General features: G+C 40.1%; 2 pseudogenes; both read left to right on the plus strand.

Annotated features, from left to right (window-relative positions):
- The first annotated feature begins 2,666 nt into the window (after positions 1–2,666).
- LOC139420159 (B-cell receptor CD22-like) lies at positions 2,667–7,858 on the plus strand (annotated as a pseudogene).
- Positions 7,859–12,722: 4,864 nt separating this feature from the next.
- On the plus strand, positions 12,723–19,864 carry LOC139420161 (sialic acid-binding Ig-like lectin 13; annotated as a pseudogene).
- The last annotated feature ends 332 nt before the right edge of the window (positions 19,865–20,196 follow it).

Raw genomic sequence — 20,196 nt, forward strand, 5'->3', positions numbered from 1 at the left:
ATGCTCTCCACACCATGGCAAAATGGGTTGAAATGCTCTCCACACCATGGCAAAATGGGTTGAAATGCTCTCCGCACCATGGCAAAATGGGTTGAAATGCTCTCCACACCATGGCAAAATGGGTTGAAATGCTCTCTGCACCATGGCAAAATGGGTTGAAATGCTCTCCGCACCATGGCAAAATGGGTTGAAATGCTCTCCGCACCATGGCAAAATGGGTTGAAATGCTCTCCGCACCATGGCAAAATGGGTTGAAATGCTCTCCGCATCATGGCAAAATGGGTTGAAATGCTCTCCGCATCATGGCAAAATGGGTTGAAATGCTCTCCGCATCATGGCAAAATGGGTTGAAATGCTCTCTGCACCATGGCAAAATGGGTTGAAATGCTCTCCACACCATGGCAAAATGGGTTGAAATGCTCTCCGCATCATGGCAAAATGGGTTGAAATGCTCTCCGCACCATGGCAAAATGGGTTGAAATGCTCTCCACGCCATGGCAAAATGGGTTGAAATGCTCTCCGCACCATGGCAAAATGGGTTGAAATGCTCTCCGCACCATGGCAAAATGGGTTGAAATGCTCTCCACACCATGGCAAAATGGGTTGAAATGCTCTCCGCACCATGGCAAAATGGGTTGAAATGCTCTCCGCACCATGGCAAAATGGGTTGAAATGCTCTCCACACCATGGCAAAATGGGTTGAAATGCTCTCCGCACCATGGCAAAATGGGTTGAAATGCTCTCCACACCATGGCAAAATGGGTTGAAATGCTCTCCGCAACATGGCAAAATGGGTTGAAATGCTCTCCGCACCATGGCAAAATGGGTTGAAATGCTCTCCGCACCATGGCAAAATGGGTTGAAATGCTCTCCACGCCATGGCAAAATGGGTTGGAATGCTCTCCACACCATGGCAAAATGGGTTGGAATGCTCTCCACAACATGGCAAAATGGGTTGGAATGCTCTCCACACCATGGCAAAATGGGTTGAAATGCTCTCCACACCATGGCAAAATGGGTTGAAATGCTCTCCGCACCATGGCAAAATGGGTTGAAATGCTCTCCGCACCATGGTAAAATGGGTTGAAATGCTCTCCGCACCATGGCAAAATGGGTTGAAATGCTCTCCACACCATGGCAAAATGGGTTGGAATGCTCTCCACACCATGGCAAAATGGGTTGGAATGCTCTCCACAACATGGCAAAATGGGTTGGAATGCTCTCCACACCATGGCAAAATGGGTTGAAATGCTCTCCACACCATGGCAAAATGGGTTGGAATGCTCTCCACAACATGGCAAAATGGGTTGGAATTCTCTCCACACCATGGCAAAATGGGTTGGAATTCTCTCCACACCATGGCAAAATGGGTTGAAATTCTCTCCACACCATGGCAAAATGGGTTGAAATGCTCTCTGCACCATGGCAAAATGGGTTGAAATGCTCTCTGCACCATGGCAAAATGGGTTGAAATGCTCTCCACACCATGGCAAAATGGGTTGAAATGCTCTCTGCACCATGGCAAAATGGGTTGAAATGCTCTCCACACCATGGCAAAATGGGTTGAAATGCTCTCTGCACCATGGCAAAATGGGTTGAAATGCTCTCTGCACCATGGCAGAACGTGTTGAAATGAAGGAAAGTAAGCTCAGGGTCCCAAATGCCCTCATCCAACCCTGGTTAGGAGAGCATTTTCCCTAAACCTGACTATTTAACCTGACCTTAACCTCAGGCTCTTAACATGCTAAGATAATTCTCCTAACCTGCTACATAAATTCTCATAAACTGCTATGAAAAAGTCGATTCCGTATCAAAGTGGAGTGAAAAGAGTGTCTCTGTGGCATCCAGCCCACCAGGCTCCTCTTTGCAAATAGACTTCAAAGAGGAAGTTGGTATAGGAGAAGTTGAGAGGTGTGTGAGAATCACTCAGATACATTTACAGTCACTCTGTTTCATACCAAGTCTGTTTTTCATGTTGAAACATAATGTGACAACCATATGTTTTGTATCAAACTCGAATTTAACAAATTTAACTCTTGAATAAATGAATAGTGGATTTTGGTTCATGATTAAACTATATGTTTAAATCCCACACACATTCCCATTCAGGCCTCGGAGATAGAGGAGAGGAGATGGTTATAATGATGAAAGTTTAATTTGTTCTATTTATCAATGTGTCGGGGGCGGACTTAGTGATTTGGGGGCCAGTTTCAAAATACTGCTGACCTGTCCTAACCCTAGAAAGGGACAATAAATACTGAAGAATTGTTTGAAAATAATTTCTCATACACATATTAGGAAGTACGTCACAGTTGAGATGAGAGATATGCCACATGAATTTCAGCACTTTAGTTTGTCAGACCTCACTATGGGTGTGACAGTTTCTGCTGTAGACAGTTTACGTTACCGTCTAAGGCAAGTATCGACTTCTTCACTATATTTTCTGTTCATTTTAATGTTCAAAATAAATTAAAGGAGATTAATTCTGAGTAATGAGATTCAATATGTTCTAATGTACTGCTGTTTGTTCATGTATTAGCTTTACAACTGAAGGACATCGTGTATTTGATATGGGGATGGTTTAATGTGTTGTGTGAGTTAAGTTACTCCACCAGTAAGTGTATGTTTGTACTGTTTCAGGTGATCAGTAGTGTGTGAGTTCTCACATGGCTTGTCCTGAGAACATGTTTTTTCTCATTGGTCTCTTTATGTCAGGTGAGTCTTCCACACAACAATAACTAGTTATGAATCAGACATAAAGGAATAACCAGAAATCATGATATGTTATGGGATGCGCTATATTCCAGCTTTTTAATTGTGTAGAAAAGTGTAAAGTTAATTCCTGATTAGTATATTTTAATAGTCTGGATTTAAACTGCTGTGTATCTCATGTATACTTGATTGTGTGTTTTGAAATGGTGGCACAACCAGTCATTGAAATTACTTTTTCACACAGAGGAATTGGGTGATGTATAATTTTGTTAATGAAATATATTAATAACTATAACAAAATGTGTTATTTGGTAACTCAAGTTCCCTTTATCTAATATTAGGTTTTTGGTTGAAGATCAGATAACATTCAGTGTTAAAAAAAGAGCAAAAATAGAGAACCAGAAAGGGGGTAAATTCTGTTTAGTTTCACTGTATGTTCATGTGAAACCGAGGTCAGCATGCGGCTAACAGAATAGCTTCCACCACTGTCCCTGTAACCATACCGGGCTAAAACCAGATTAGCATCAACATACATTATTCTTTCATTTAATTTCACATATATTTCATTGTTTCCAATTTCATTAAATGTTATAAAATTGTAATCTTTTGGTTCATCCATAATGCATAATAAACATCATCAACAGGGGGAACATATTGGTTGTACGCTGATAAGATGTAGAAAGAATAGATTCATTTATAAGACTTCTTAATAAAAATAATTGTTCATAAGAAGGGCCTGAGATGAAAGTCAATATTCTGACCACTAGAGGTCAATGTTTTAAATAGGAACTCCAGTAGGCCTCCCTCTGTAGTAGTAGGATCTCCATGTTACCTCCTCTCCTTGGTAGAGCAACATGCTCAATAGCTGTGTATTTGAGGGAGGAGATGGGATGGTTAGCTTCAACAAAGTGAGCTGCTACTAGATAATCAGTGTTCTTACAGCTATGCATTGTTTTAAATGTTTTTTTGTTTGTAATGAGTTGGCTTCCACATGTGATGAGATAGATTACTCCCTTTATCTTGCAAGAGATGATACCCCTAACAGGGATTTTTCCACCTGTATGTGTGTGTCCGAAGAAGGATGTTTTTGTAGTGCTATTGCACTGTGAGCATGATCCACATTTGTAGATCCCATTTGGAATGGGTGTCAAGAGTGTCTGAGTGGGCTCAGGGGGCAGGTCAGATCTCACTAAGCTATCCACAATATTGCGACCACGCTTATAGACCACCAGTGAGGGTTCCTTGAAGATGTGTACAATTTTCTTGTCTGATTGCAAAATATGCCAGTGCTTTTCAGGATTGCTTTCATTTTCTCTGAACACTTGGTTACTTATTGCAAAAGACTATTGCGTTGTTTTTCTTCTTTGGTTTACTTTTTAGCAAATCCTCTCATGTTTTTTGAGATATTTTCAGCATCGCAGCATCAAGAATTTCTTCCTTCTAGCCTCTGATTTTGAAATTATTTGTCATTTTCTTAGCATTGCTGTCAAAATCTGACTGTTGGCAACAGATTCATTTAACCCTGCTTAACTGGCTATATGGTAGACCATTCCTGAGGGGAAGGGGATGCATAATATCCCCACGTAGCAGGTTATTGAGGTCTGTTGGCTTTGTGTACAAGTCTGTATGTAATGCATCATTCTCTTTGATGATCCATAAGTCCAGGTAGTTAATTTTTCTCTCAACAGTGAACAGTGAATTTGAGATATTCAGAGCTCTCGTTTAGCAGAGTTTGGAATTAATTTAGTTCCTGCTGACTTCCTTCCCAGAGCACAAAGACAGCATCTATGTATCTCTTCCATGAGATGATTTTAGAAAGTAGGGGGTGTGTCTCTATGTTTTGTAAATGAGTGCCTCCTCAAATTGTACCACACACAGGTTTGCATAGTTGGGGGAAAAGGGGGAGCCCATGGCTACACCCCGAATTTGAATGATAAAGTCTGACTCAAAGATGAATTAGTTATTGGATAATACCAGTTCAGTGAGATACAAGATGCAATCATTAGCTGGAACAAGGGTAGGGTCTCTCTGCTGAAGGAAGTGTTGCAGGTAACAAAATATAATTTTAAAGTTTGCATTAAGGTGTCTGTAATAGAATATACTTGTCAAAAACGAATATAGACATTAATAAATGCATTTCTATAGCTTCCAACATCTGTTTTACACTGGAGGAGGAGTAACAAGATGGCTGTGCAGTTGCCTCCAAACAGAGGCCCCTGTTAGTCATCTAGGGTTAATACACATCATTGGACTGAACTGATAATACATCAGAACCTCCCTGATGTTGTCTTTTATGTTGCAGGTGTTCTGGTCAGTTTTGGTCAACGAAATTTGATCGTCACAATGCCAGATAGACTGGATGTACTGACGGGCTCCTGTGTGCAAATCCCATGTTCATTTGATATTCATGACCCACATAATACATTTAACAGCGCAATACTACCCTCTGGAGTGTGGATTAAAGGAAACCCAAACTTTGGTAATCATCCGGACGGAGTGATATTTAACAGTAGTAAGACAGTGAACAGATTTTAAGGGAAGATAACTGGAAACATGTCCCAGAAGAACTGCACCACAGTCTTCTTCAATGTAACCACCAGTTACTCTGATAAATACTACTTCAGGATTGAGAGTCGACCATTCCGTGCAACAGATCCTGATACGTCTGTTAAAATAGTTGTCAGTGGTAAGAGACAATTTATCTTTAAAACCATTTTTTTCCCAGTTTAGATTCCTTGCATCAAAGATAAGAATTGAACAAGTGGACAGTTTTAACTGTTAGTGTAAAATATATTTATCTACAATGTATTACAGATTTGCCTTCCAGTCCCATCATTACTGTCTCAGGTGAGGTGAAGGAAGGGACCCCTGTCATTTTGAACTGCTCTGCTGTCGCTCCCTGTCCCGAACACCCCCCTGAGCTGACATGGACTCTCCCAACACAGTTCACAACTGAGAACCAACTGCATAAGAATCCAGACCAAACCAAATCAGTTCTCTCCACGGTAACCTTCACTCCGTCATATCTTCATCATGAGAAGAACATCACTTGTACTGCAGTCTACCCAGTAGGGACAAGCAACAAGAGAGCTGAACATAACATGATGCTTAACGTTTCATGTAAGATTTAGTCACCGGTTCCTGTAGAATAGATCATTCTATCATGTTTCACTGATGATTGTAATATAGTGGTTTTAAAGAGACTATTCAATATACCATATCCAGATACATTCTAAATGAACCCCTCTCCCTCAGTCTCTCCTAAGGACACCTCGGCCTTCATCAGTCCAGCTGATCCAGTATTAGTGGGCAGCTGTGTTAATCTGACCTGCAGCAGTACAGCCAACCCTCCTGTGACAAACTTCACCTGGTTCCAGATCAGTGGGGGTAAAACAACACAGGTTGCATCTGGACAGAGTTACACCCTCAATGTGACTGTTGGTGATGGAGGACTGTACTACTGTGAAGCAAGAAATAGTCACGGCTGTGGGAAGTCGAATGAAGTGCAGCTGGCTATAAAAGGTAAAATGGGCACGTAGGGCACAATCGTAGGTTAGATATACAATATATATTCAAAAGTATGTGGACACCCCTTCAAATGCGTGGATTCAGTTATTAAAGCCTCACATGTTGCTGACAGGTGTTTAAAATCGAGCACACAGCTATGCAATCTCCGTAGACAAACATCGGCAGTAGGATGGCAAATTCACTACCGAGTTCCAAACTGCCTTTGGAAGCAATGGCAGCACCAGAACTGTTTGATGAGGGCTTCATGAAATGGGTTTCCATGGCAGAACAGCCACACACAAGCCAAGATCACTATGTGCAGTGCCAAGAATCAGCTGCAGTGGTGTAAAGCTCACTGCCATTGGACTCTGGAGAAGTGGAAATCCGTTCTCTGGCGTGTTGAATATACGATTCACCATCTGGCAGTCCGGCGGACGAATCTGGGTTTTGATGGATTCCAGGTGAACACTACCTGCACCAAAGCATAGTGCCAACTGTAAAGTTTGGTGGATGAGGAATAATGGTCTGGGGCTGTTTTTCATGGTTTGGGCTGGGCCCCTTAGTTCCAGTGAAGGGAATTCTTGACGCTACAGCATAGAATGACATTCTATATTCCATATTAATGCCCATGATTTTGGAATGAGATGTTTGACGAGCAGGTGTCCACATACTTTTGTTCATGTAGTGCACTTTAGAGATCTTTTTGTGAGAATTGACCATAATATGTGCTGTATTTTCAGGGCAAGAAGAGTCAAAAACCTCAGGGGTTGGTTTCTGGTTTCTGGTTTCTGGGGTTGCAGCAGGAACTCTGGGGGCCATTTTGCTTATCAGCCTGATCAGCCTTTTTGTATGGTAAGAACTATTCCTGGCATCAACGCAAAACAACTTTATTTCTGCTGTGTTTGTGTTTTGCATATGAAATCCCTCTCAGTGCATTCAGAATACCTTTCTAAATGTCTTCCAGGAGGAGAAACTCGAGGCTCCACGATGGACTTGAAAGGACAGACAGTCCACAGGGACAGGTGGGAATAAGGCTCAACTTACAAAACCATCAACAAAGTGTATCTAAGGAAGTACTGAATTAATGCTGAAACTATTTAAAGCCATGAGGTTAACATAGTTTCAGAGCAAGTTTAGGGGGAGATGACCACATCGAAAGCAATGCCGCATCCTGTAATGACATGGAATGATAACAGAATGGCTGTTGGACTTTGACAGTGTTCACTGTCTTTACACCTGTCAGTTGAATTGACATTTTCATTGACATCCACTCAGTATGTGTTGTGTAACCTGCTGACCTTAGAGTTTTACACATTACTGAGCTTAGAGCTTTACACCTGTTCCTCTCTCTGTGTTCTCTCCACAGAACTCCCCGGTTGGGACAGTGTGTACTAACCAGGCCACAGCCGGAGAGGAACCAGAGGAACCTGCAGAAGACCAGCCTGAAGAGATCCAATACGGTGACATAGACTTCTCCAAACTACAGACCAAAGAGACCCCAGCTGCAGCCCAGGACAGGGTCCAGGGACAGGAGAGTGAGTACGCTGAAGTCAATGTGACCGGGAGAGGGGCTCAGGAACCACCTCTTAACAACCTAGATGGGCTTTATGCACAAGTCAATAAAAGAGGTGCATGTTAATTATTTTTCCAATGGGTAGTAAGTGTTTTATGTACAGTATTGTCATTGTGTATCTGTTTTCTATTGGTACTTGTGTTACATTTATAATTGTGTGCTCTTTGATTATCTGCATATTTGTAGAATTTGCTGGGATGAAAAGTGTTTAACTGTTACTATAGTGTTGATATGATGATGCAGGCTACTCTTTATTTTAGACCATTTATTTTGAGTGTTGAGTTCACAGAGCATCTGTTTAATGGGTTCCAGTATAGAGGAACTGCTGAGTTCAACTAGCTCACTGAAGGCAGTTTAAGACCATATAAAGGAAATGATGACTGAGGACAGAAGACACAGTTAGTTAGAAAGACAGTGGTCTGATACAAGACAGGAAGTTGGTGAAGTAAGTCTACATGATGGCAGAATGGTGTTAACGTCTACTAGTCACTGTTTATCTTCGTCTTTTGTGCAGTTACCAGAATAACAATCATATCTATTTTCAGTTCATATCTATTTAGAAGTTATTCTGTCAGTGTTTATGTTGAGTGTTAAATCAAAGAAACAATTGAGGGTGAATTTAAGGTTGTTTATTAATTGCACTGTAATAAAATCCATTACATTCAATTTCCATGAAATCTTTTGGTGTCATTGGTCCAACATTTTACATATCTCATTTAAATAGATTACATTTAGTTGTTGTGTCACTGGCCTACACAGAATACCCCAAAATGTGGAGTTCTGTTTTTCAACATTAAAAGATATGAAAAGCTGAAATTTCTCGCAAAGAAGGGCACCTGTTGGTAGATGGGTAAAAATAAAAAAATCTATCAAGACACCCAGTCATTATCAAGGTACAGTCGGCTTTCATAACTCTGGAGAGGAAAAAAAACACTCAGGGATTTCACCATAATGCCAATGGTGAAAAACAGTTACATAGTTTAATGGCTGTGATAGGATAAAATTGAGGATGGATCAACAACACTGTACTTACTCCACAATACTAACATAAATGAAAGAGTGAAAGAAGGAAACACGTACAGAATAAAAATATTCCAAAGCATGCATTTGGTTTGCAATAAGGTACTAAAGTGAAATTGCAACAAAAAAATGGCTAAGAAATTCACAAGTGTTATTTTTGGGGCAAATCCAACACAACATATCACTGAGTACCACTCTTTATACTTTCAAGCGTGGCTGCACCATGTTATGGGTATGCTTGTCATCAAGTGTTTTAGGATAAATATAAATGTACTAGAGCCAAGCACAGGCAAATGCAAGAGGAAAAAGTGGTTCAGTCTACCTTTCAAAAGGCACTGGGAGACAAATTCACCTTTCAGCAGGACAAAAACCTTAAACACAATGCCAAACTGACAGCCTAGATGATTACTATGACAACGTTGAATGTTCCTAAGATGCCTAGATACAGTTTTAATCGTCTTGGAAATCTATGGTAAGACTTGAAAATGACTGTCTAGCAATGATCAACAACCAACTTGTTAGATCTTGATGAGTTTTTAAAAAGAATAAGGTGAAAATATTGTACAATCCAGGTGTGCAAAGCTCATAGAGAGTTTCCCTGAAAGACTCACAGCTGTAACATACATTGACACAGGGGTGTGAATACTTATGTAAATTAGATATTTCTCTATTTTATTTTCAATAAATCTGCAAACATTTCTAAAAACATATTTTCACTTTACTATTATGGGTTATTTTGTGTAAATGGATGATTTTTATTTTGTCTTTAACACAACAAAATGTGGAATAAGTCAAGATGTATGAATACTTTCTGAAGGCACTGAGTACACCAAACATTAGGAACAGCTTCCTATTATTACGTTTCACCATCGTAATGCCTTCAGAACAGCCTTAATTCATCAGGGCATTGACTTTACAAGGTGTCTAAAACATTCCTCAGGGAATCTGACCCATGTTGACTCCAATGCTTCCCACAGTGTCAAGTTGGCTGGATGTCTTTTGGGTGGAGGACCATTCTTGATGCACACCGGAAACTGTTAAAAGTGAAAAACCCAGCAGTGTTGAAGTTCTTGAAATCGGTGCCCCTGACACCTACTACCATACCCCATTCAAAGAAACTTAAATCTTTCGTCTTGCCTATTCACCCTCTGAATGTCACACATACGCAATCCATGTCTCTATTGTCTCAAGGCTTAAACATCCATGTTTAACCTGTCTCCTCCCCTTCATCTACAAAGATTGAAGTGGATATAACAAGTGAGCTCTGAGAGGCTTTCCCAAAAAGACTCAAAGCTATAATCACTGCCAAAGGTGATTCTAACATGTATTGATTGAGGGGTTTGACTACTTATATGAATCAGATATTTTTGTATTTAATTTTCCATAAATCTGTGAACATTTCTAAAAACATATTTTCACTTTGTTATAATGGAGTATGAATACCTTCTGATGGCAATGTATACTTGTATACAAGATGTTGTTAAGATACCGCTAGACATTGGTTCTGCTCTATTGGGGTGGCAGGTCGCCTAGTGGTTAGAGCGTTGGGCCAGTAATCGTAAAGGTTGCTAGATCAAATTCCCAAGTTGTCAAGGTAAAAATGTATAGTTTCTCCTCCGAACAAGGCAGGTAACCCACTGTTCCTAGGCCGTCATTAAAAGTAAGAATTTGTTCATAACTGACTTGCCGAGTTAAATAAAAAAAATATGGCCTAATACCAACTCACATATCCATTGATACTGAGTGTCAGCCTAAACTGCATCATTCCATTGTAATTTCATACATTTTATTCACATATAGGCAAAGCAGTTTCCACATAACTGCAATGAGCTTGTTAGTCCCTTTTTTGTCAGTCCCCCCATATCCCCATTCCCACCATATAGCAGCATCAGCGTAGTATAATGTCCAATAGTCAATGCTTTCTCTCTTCTCTCTCTGAACCATCTGGTCCCTCCACCTTTCAATTCCTGACCTTGTCCTCCAGAGCCTTCAGCTCTCCCCCCACCTGCTGGGTAAATCAAATCAAATCAAATCAAATCAAATGTATATAGCCCTTCGTACATCAGCTGATATCTCAAAGTGCTGTACATAAACCCAGCCTAAAACCCCAAACAGCAAGCAATGCAGGTGTAGAAGCACGTACGCCCTCAGCTCCTGGGTCTCCTTCTCCCAGAAGGCCTTGGGCAGGTCGAAGCTGGATTTGTCTCGGAGGGATACAGCTTTTGTGAAAATGTAGTTTTCTAGCAAGTTTAGCAGAATTTATGCAGCAGGTTAGGATAATTAACGTATCAGGTTATGATGATTAGATGAAAGTACGGAAAAGGGTTAGGATTAGCTAAAATGCTAAAAGAACTTCAAGAACTTCAATTTGACAAAAGCTTTATCTCATCTAGACTTGACCGTCGAACAGAGGGCCCATGTCTACTCTGCCGCCCATGCCCTGCAGGTCGCTTGCTCTCTCCTGTTGCACATGGGACACACTCTTTCACAACACTTCAATAAGAAATTATTTTGGTAGCAGATTAGGAGCAGGGACAGATTACCGAACGGCCCCAGATAGCATATGATAGCACATGTAGAATTACAGGAAATTAGCTTTAAAACTGAAACCTTTCCTATCGACCTCGTGGCAAAATGTGTTGAATATCAGGGAATTAGCTTTAAAATGGCAAATTTTGTCTCAGCCTCATTGCAAAATGTGTAGAATAGCATTATCAAATTGCAAATGTTCCTCTCTGCACCATGGCAAAATGTGTTTAATAGCAGAAAAGTAAGCTCAGGGTCCCAAATGCGGTCATCCAACCCTGGATAGGAGAGCATTTTCACTAAACCTGACTATTTTACCTGGCCTTAACCTCAGGCGACTAACATGCTGTGTTAATTCTCCTAACCTGCTACATAAATTCTAATAAACTGCTACAATAAAGTAAATTCCGTTTCAAAGTGGAGTGAAAAGAGTGTCTCTGTGGCATCCAGCCCACCAGGCTTCTCTTTGCAAATAGACTTCAAAGAGGAAGTTGGTGTCGGAGAAGTTGAGTGGTGTGTGAGAATCACTCAGATACAATTACAGTCACTCTGTTTCATACCAAGTCTGTTTTTCATGTTGAAACATAATGTGACAACCATATGTTTTGTATCAAACTCTAATTTAACTTTTCTTTTTTATATTTGAATAAATTAATCGTGGATTTGGGTTCATAATTTTACTAGATTTTTTAAATCCCACAGATATTCCCATTCAAGCCTGTGAGATACGGGAGAGGGAGATACGGGAGATACAGGAGATACGGGAGATACAGGAGATACAGGAGATACAGGAGATACGGGAGAGGGAGATACGGGAGAGGGAGATACGGGAGATACAGGAGATACAGGAGATATGGGAGATGGTTTTGCTGCCAAAAGTTTATTTTAGCAATTTATTGGGGGCAGACTTAGTGATTCAGGGGCCCGTTTCAAAATGCTGCTGACCTGTCCTACCCCGAGAAAGGGACATTAAATACAGTAGTATTCCTTTAAAATGATTTCTCATACACATATTAGGAAGTATTCACTGATGAGATGTGAGATATGCCACATGAATTTCATCACTTTAGTTTGTCAGACCTCACTATGTGTGTGACAGTTTCTGCTGTAGACAGTTTACGTTACCGTCTAAGGCAAGTATCGACTTCTTCACTATATTTTCTGTTCATTTTAATGTTCAAAATAAATGAAAGGAGATTAATTCTGAGTAATGAGATTCAATATGTTCTAATGTACTGCTGTTCGTTCATGTATTAGCTTCACAACTGAAGGACATCGTGTATTTGATATGGGGATGGTTTAATGTGTTGTGTGAGTTAAGTTACTCCACCAGTAAGTGTATGTTTGTACTGTTTCAGGTGATCAGTAGTGTGTGAGTTCTCACATGGCTTGTTCTGAGAACATGGTTTTTCTCATTGGCCTCTTTATGTCAGGTGAGTCTTCCACACAACAACAACTAGTTATGAATCAGACATAAAGGAATAACCACAAGTAATTATATTTTATGGGATGTGCTATATTCCAGCCTTTTAATTGTGTAGAAAAGTGTACAGTTAATTCCTGATTAGTATATTTTAATAGTCTTGATTTAAACTGCTGTGAAAAAGTTATTGCATATTTTTGATACTGAACATTATCAGATATTCAATCAAAAGATGACATTAGATAAATGGAAACTGAGTGAACAAATAACACAACATTTACATACTTATTTCATTTATTTCTTAAACAAAGTTATGCAACACCCAATGCCCCTGTGTGAAAAGTAATTGCTCCCTTATACTAAATAACTGGTTGTGCCTCCTTCAGCTGAAATGAAAACCAACTATACATTTCCTGTAGTTGTTGATCAGTCTCTCATGTTGCTGTGGAGGAATGTTGTCCCACTCTCCCATGCAGAACTGATTTAACTCAGTGACATTTGTGGGTTTTCAAGCATGAACTGTCACAATGTCTCATTTGGGATTAGGTCTGGACATTGAGTAGGCCATTCCAAAACTTTAAATTTGTGGTTTTTAATCATTTTCATGTAGATTGTGTGTTTTGGAATGGTGGCACAACCAGTTATTGAGAGTAAGGGGGCAATTACTTTTTCACACAGGGGTATTGGGTGTTGCATAACTTTGTTAATGAAAGAAAATAAATAACTATAAAAAAAGTTTATAAACTCAAGTTCCCTTTATCTAATATTAGGTTTTGGTTGAAGATCTGATAACAGTAAAAAAATAAGTAAAAATAGAGAACCATAAAGGGGGAAATACTTATTCATGTCCCTGTATGTTCATGTGAAACCGACATCAGTGTGCAGTTAACAGTATAGCTTCCACCACTGTCCCTGTATGTTCATGTGAAACCGACATCAGTGGGCATTTAACAGTATAGCTTCCACCACTGTCCCTATCACCACTCCTTGACAACATACCGACCAATTGAAAAATCACCTGTACATAGAAATAAGTTAATATTATGTGAGCGGACCAAGTCATTTGGTGTCACTCTAAAACAGAAAGGTGGAATAAACAAGTCAGGAGTAGGTTTTCTTGGTTGAACGCAGTTCTCTATTGAGAGATTTCTGACAACACTTCAACACAATCAATGAGAATCTCCCAAGGAACAACATACATCTTCTTTTTTAGATAAAACAGGAACACAAGACGATTATCTTTAAACTTTAACAACAATCACAGATTTGTCACTGTCTTAATGGCTCTTCTTTGGCTAGCTCCCTTCTCTTGGTAGCCATTCTACACAGAGGGTTTGCCTCTCCTCTCCCTGCTGGTTCCATCCTCTCTCTTATAGGGGAAAGAGAATATGTCATTAGTACCGTCAGCTGTGCTTAATTACCTCTGGTGACCTTGTCTCAACATGCCTTGTTGGGCTACTATCCGTGAGCCCAGCCTGCCCTCTGGTGGTCCTTCCACAACTATTATTATTGGGAGAGACTGTAACAGTGATGGTATAAACCCTGGATTGCTGATTCTATGTAACAGCCAATGAGAGACTATGAAACCACCGGTCTCTATATATGGTACTCCCCAGAATAAGCAGTCCTCCATGATAATTAATGGAATTCTACAGTATTTAAATCAAATGTTTCAAGGACTATATTACATGTATTTCAGTATTTTGTTGTAGAAGGAACAGTAAAGTTAGTACTCTATAAATAAAACACTTAAATATCTTCACATGTTTATTTATTTATTTGTTATGTTCAGGTGATATAAAAAGCATTATCTGGAGCACACCCAGAGAAAATGACTTAGTGTAGAGGTGCTGACTAACGGTGAATACACTGTAAGCTATAAAAACAAAGAGAGTTGAACACTCTATATATATATATATAAACTCCCAGTCATTTATTGGGTAAAACACCAACGTTCCGGTATCACTGTTCCTTCTTCAGGGTAAAGTCATTAATGCTTGAACCAGGTTATGCAGACAAACAGTGTAATTAGTGCAACCAATGACAATCATAAGGGTTGTGTCACAATTATGATGTTAATTAGAGTGAATTGAGTGAAACTGTTAAAAGACAATAGTTTACATTATATTGAAAATATTAGCCTATTGTTATCATTAAAATTAGCATAAGATTAGCATCAACATACATTATTGTTTAATTTAATTTCACATGTATTTAATTGTTTCCAATTTCATAAAATGTTGTTACATGTAATCTTTTTGTTCATCCATAATGCACAATAAGCATCATCAACAGGGGGAACATATTGGTTGTACGCTGATAAACTGTAGAAAGAATACATTCATTTAAAATACTTCTTAAATGTAACGTGAGAAGGGCCTGAGATCAAAGTCAATATTAAGACAGTAGGGGTAAATGTTTTAAATACCTCCTCTCCTTGGTAGGCCAACATGCTCAATGTGTGTGTATATGTGTGTGTTTTTGAGTGAGGAGATGGGATGGTTAGCTTCAACAAAGTGAGCTGCTACTGGATAGTCAGTGTTATTACACCTGATTGAGCTGCGGTGGTTGTCACACACTGACCTTAGAGAGCTTTTTATGTCTCCATTTTGGTTTTGTCAGGGTGTGATTTGGGTGGGCATTCTATGTTCCTTTCTCTATGTTTTGTATTTCTTTGTTTTGGCCGGGTATGGTTCTCAATTAGGGACAGCTGACTATCATTGTCTCTGATTGGGAACCATACTTAGGTAGCTTTTTCCCACCTATGTTTTGTGGGTAGTTGTTTTCTGTTTAGTGTTTTCTGCACCTGACAGGACTGTTTCAGTTTGCACTTTGGTCTTTTTGTTTCAGTGTTCAGTTAAATAAAGGTCATGAACTCTTACCACGCTGCACTTTGGTCCGATTCCTCTTCATCAGACGACGACACACGTTACAGTGGTCAGCTATGCATTGTTTTAATTGTCTTTTCGGTTGTCCTACGTAGGCTTTTCCACATGAACATGTGATGAGACAGATTACTCCCTTTTCCTTGCAAGAGATGATACCCCTAACAGGGATGTTTCCACCTGTATGTGGGTGTCTGAAGAAGGATGTTTTTGTAGTGCTATTGCACTGTGAGCATGAGTCACATTGGTATTTCCAATTTGGATTGTGTGTCAAGAGTGTCTGAGTGGGCTCATGGGGAAGGTCAGATCTCACTAAGCTATCCACAATATTGTGATCACACTTATGATCACCAGTGGGTTGGTCCTTGAAGCGGTGTGCAATTGTTGTGTAATTGCAGAAATATGCCAGTGCTTCTTCAGGATTGCTTTAATTTTCTCTGAACACTTGGTGTCCTTAGTGCAAAATATTTGTTTTTCTTCTTTGGTTTAGTTTTTAGCAATTCTTCTCGTGGTTTTTGAGATTTTAATCGTTGCATCATTTTTTTTTTTTTCCATGTAGCCTCTGAATTTGAAATTATTTGTCATTTTCTTAGCATTGCTGTCAAAATCTGAATGTTGGCCACAGATTAGTTTAACCCTGCATAACTGGCTATATGGTAGACAATTCCTGAGGGGAAGGGGATGCATACTATCCGCACGTAGCAGGGTTTTGAGGTCTGATGGCTTTGTGTACAAATCTGTATGTAATGCATCATTCTCTTTGATGATCCATAAGTCCAGGTAGCTTATTTTTCTCTCAACAGTCTGCATGGTGAATTTAAGATATTCAGAGCTCTCGTTTAGCAGAGTTTGGAATTAATTTAGTTCCTGCTGACTTCCTTACCAGAGCACAAAGACATCATCTATGTATCTCTTCCATGAGGATTTTAGAAAGTAGGGAGTGTCTCTGTTTTGTAAGTGGTTCCTCAAATTGTTCCACATACATTTTCTCATAGTTGGGGGCAAAGGAAAATAGGAAAAAGGAAAAACTCTGACTCAAAGATGAAGCAGCTATTGGATAATACCAATTTAGTTTCAAGATGCAATCATTGGCTGGAGAAACGCTAGGGTCACTCTACTGAAGGAAGTGTTGTAGGTCACAAAATATAATTACAAATTCTGCATTAAGGTGTCTGTAATAGAATATACTTGTCTAAAACGAATATAGACATTAATAAATGCATTTCTATAGCTTCCAACATCTGTTTTACACTGGAGGAGGAGTAACAAGATGGCTGTGCAGTTGCCTCCAAACAGAGGCCCCTGTCAGTCATCTAAGGTTAATACATATCATTGGACTGAACTGAAAATATATCAGAACCTCCCTGATGTTGACTTTTATGTTGCAGGTGTTTTGGCCTGTTTTGGTCGACGAGATTTGATCGCCACAATGCCAGATAGACTGGATGTACTGACTGGCTCCTGTGTGCAAATCCCATGTTCATTTGATATTCCTGACCCACATAATACATTTAACAGCACAATACTACCCTCTGGAGTGTGGATTAAAGGAAACCCATACTTTGGTGAGCGTCCGGACAGAGTGATATTTAACAGTAGTGAGACGGTCAACATATATCATGGGAAGATAACTGGAAACATGTCCCAGAAGAACTGCACCACAGTCTTCTTCAATGTAACCACCAATTACTCTGATATATACTACCTCAGGATTGAGAATCGACCATTCCTTGCAACAGATCCTGATAAGTCTGTTAATATAGTTGTCAGTGGTAAGAGACAATTTATCTTTAAAACCAATTTTTTTTTTCCAGTTTAGATTCCTTGCATCAAATATAAGAGTTGAACAAGTGGACAGTTTAACTGTTAGTGTAAAATATATTTATCTACAATGTATTACAGATTTTCCTTCCAGTCCCATCATTACTGTCTCAGGTGAGGTGAAGGAAGGGACCCCTGTCAGTTTGAACTGCTCTGCTGTCGCTCCCTGTCCCGAACACCCCCCTGAGCTGACATGGACTCTCCCAACACATTTCACACCTGAGAACCAATTGCAGGAGAATTCAGACCAAACCAAATCAGTTCTCTCCACGGTGACCTTCACTCCGTCATATCTTCATCATGAGAAGAACATCACTTGTACTGCAGTCTACCCAGTAGGGACAAGCAACAAGAGAGCTGAACATAACATGATGCTTAACGTTTCATGTAAGATTTAGTAACCGGTTCCTGAAGAATAGATCATTCTACCATGTTTTCACTGATGATTGTAATAGAGTGGATTTGATGAGACTATTCAATATACCATATCCAGATACATTCTAAATGAACCCCTCTCCCTCAGTCTCTCCTAAGGACACCTTGGCCTCCATCAGTCCAGCTGATTCAGTATCAGTGGGCAGCTGTGTTAATCTGACCTGCAGCAGTATAGCCAACCCTCCTGTGACAAACTTCACCTGGTTCCAGATCAGTGGGGGTGAAACAACACAGGTAGCATCTGGACAGAGTTACACCCTCAATGTGACTGCTGGTGATGGAGGTACTGTACTACTGTGAAGCAAGAAATAGTCACGGCTGTGGGAAGTCGAATGAAGTGCAGCTGGCTATAAAAGGTAAAATGGGCACGTAGGGCACAATCGTAGATCAGATATACAATATATATTCAAAAGTATGTGGACACCCCTTCAAATACGTGGATTCAGCTATTAAATCCTCAGATGTTTTGCTGACATGTGTTTAAAATCGAGCACACAGCCATGCAAACTCTGTAGACAAACATTGGCAGTAGGATGGCAACATTCACTACAGAGTTCCAAACTGCCTTTGGAAGCAATGGCAGCACAATAACTGTTTGTTGAGGGCTTCATGAAATGGGTTTCCATGGTAGAACAGCCGCACACAAGCCTAAGATCACTATGTGCAGTGCCAAGAATCAGCTGCAGTGGTGTAAAGCTCACTGCCATTGGACTCTGGAGAAGTGGAAATCCATTCTCTGGCGTGTTGAATATACGATTCACCATCTGGCAGTCCAGCGGACGAATCTGGGTTTTGACGGATTCCAGGAGAAACCTGCCCCAATGCATAGTGCCAACTGTAAAGTTTGGTGGATGAGGAATAATGGTCTGGGGCTGTTTTTCATGGTTTGGGCTGGGCCCCTTAGTTCCAGTGAAGGGAATTCTTAACGCTACAGCATACAATGACATTCTATATTCCATATTAATGCCCATGATTTTGGAATGAGATGTTTGACGAGCAGGTGTCCACATACTTTTGGTCATGTAGTGTACTTGAGAGATCTTTTTGTGAGAATTGACCATAATATGTGCTGTATTTTTAGGGCAAAAAGAGCCAAAAAACCCAATGGTGTTTGGGGTTGCAGCAGGAACTCTGGGGGCCATTTTGCTTATCAGCCTGATCAGTCTTTTTGTATGGTAAGAACTATTCCTGGCATCAACGCAAAACAATTTTATTTCTGCTGTGTTTGTGCTTTTGCATATGGAAACCCTCTCAGTGCATTCAGAATACCTTTCTAAATGTCTTCCAGGAGGAGAAACTCGAGGCTCCACGATGGACTTGAAAGGACAGACAGTCCACAGGGACAGGTGGGAATAAGGCTCAACTTTAAAACCACCAACAAAGTGTATCTAAGGAAGTACTGAATTAATGCTGAAACTATTTAAAGCCATGAGGTTAACATAATTTCAGAGCAAGTTTAGGGGGAGATGACCACATCGAAAACAATGCCACATCTTGTAATGACATGGAATGATAACAGAATGGCTGTTGGACTTTGACAGTGTTTACTGTCTTTACACCTGTCAGTTGAATTGACATTTTCATTGACATCCCCTCAGTGTGTGTTGTGTAACCTGCTGACCTTAGAGTTTTACACATTACTGAGCTTAGAGCTTTACACCTGTTCCTCTCTCTGTGTTCTCTCCACAGAACTCCCCGGTTGGGACAGTGTGTACTAACCAGGCCACAGCCGGAGAGGAACCAGAGGAACCTGCAGAAGACCAGCCTGAAGAGATTCACTACGGTGACATAGACTTCTCCAAACTACAGACCAAAGAGACCCCAGCTGCAGCCCAGGACAGGGTCCAGGGACAGGAGAGTGAGTACGCTGAAGTCAATGTGACCGGGAGAGGGGCTCAGGAACCACCTCTTAACAACCTAGATGGGCTTTATGCACAAGTCAATAAAATAAGTGCTTGTTAATTATTTTTCCAATGTGCATTAAGTGTTTTTATGTACAGTATTGTCATTGTGTATCTGTTTCTATTGGTACTTTTGTTACACTTATAATTGTGTGCTCTTTAATTATCTGCATAGTTTAGAATTTGCTGGGATGAAAAGTGTTTAACTGTTACTATAGTGTTGATATGATGATGCAGGCTACTCTTTATTTTAGACCATTTATTTTGAGTGTTGAGTTCACAGAGCATCTGTTTAATGGGTTACAGTATAGAGGAACTGCTGAGTTCAACTAGCTCACTGAAGGCAGATTAAGACCATATAAAGGAAATGATGACTGAGGACAGAAGACACAG

Source organism: Oncorhynchus clarkii, chromosome 11 (assembly GCF_045791955.1).
Source record: "Oncorhynchus clarkii lewisi isolate Uvic-CL-2024 chromosome 11, UVic_Ocla_1.0, whole genome shotgun sequence".
In the NCBI taxonomy this organism is placed as follows: Eukaryota; Metazoa; Chordata; class Actinopteri; order Salmoniformes; family Salmonidae; genus Oncorhynchus; species Oncorhynchus clarkii.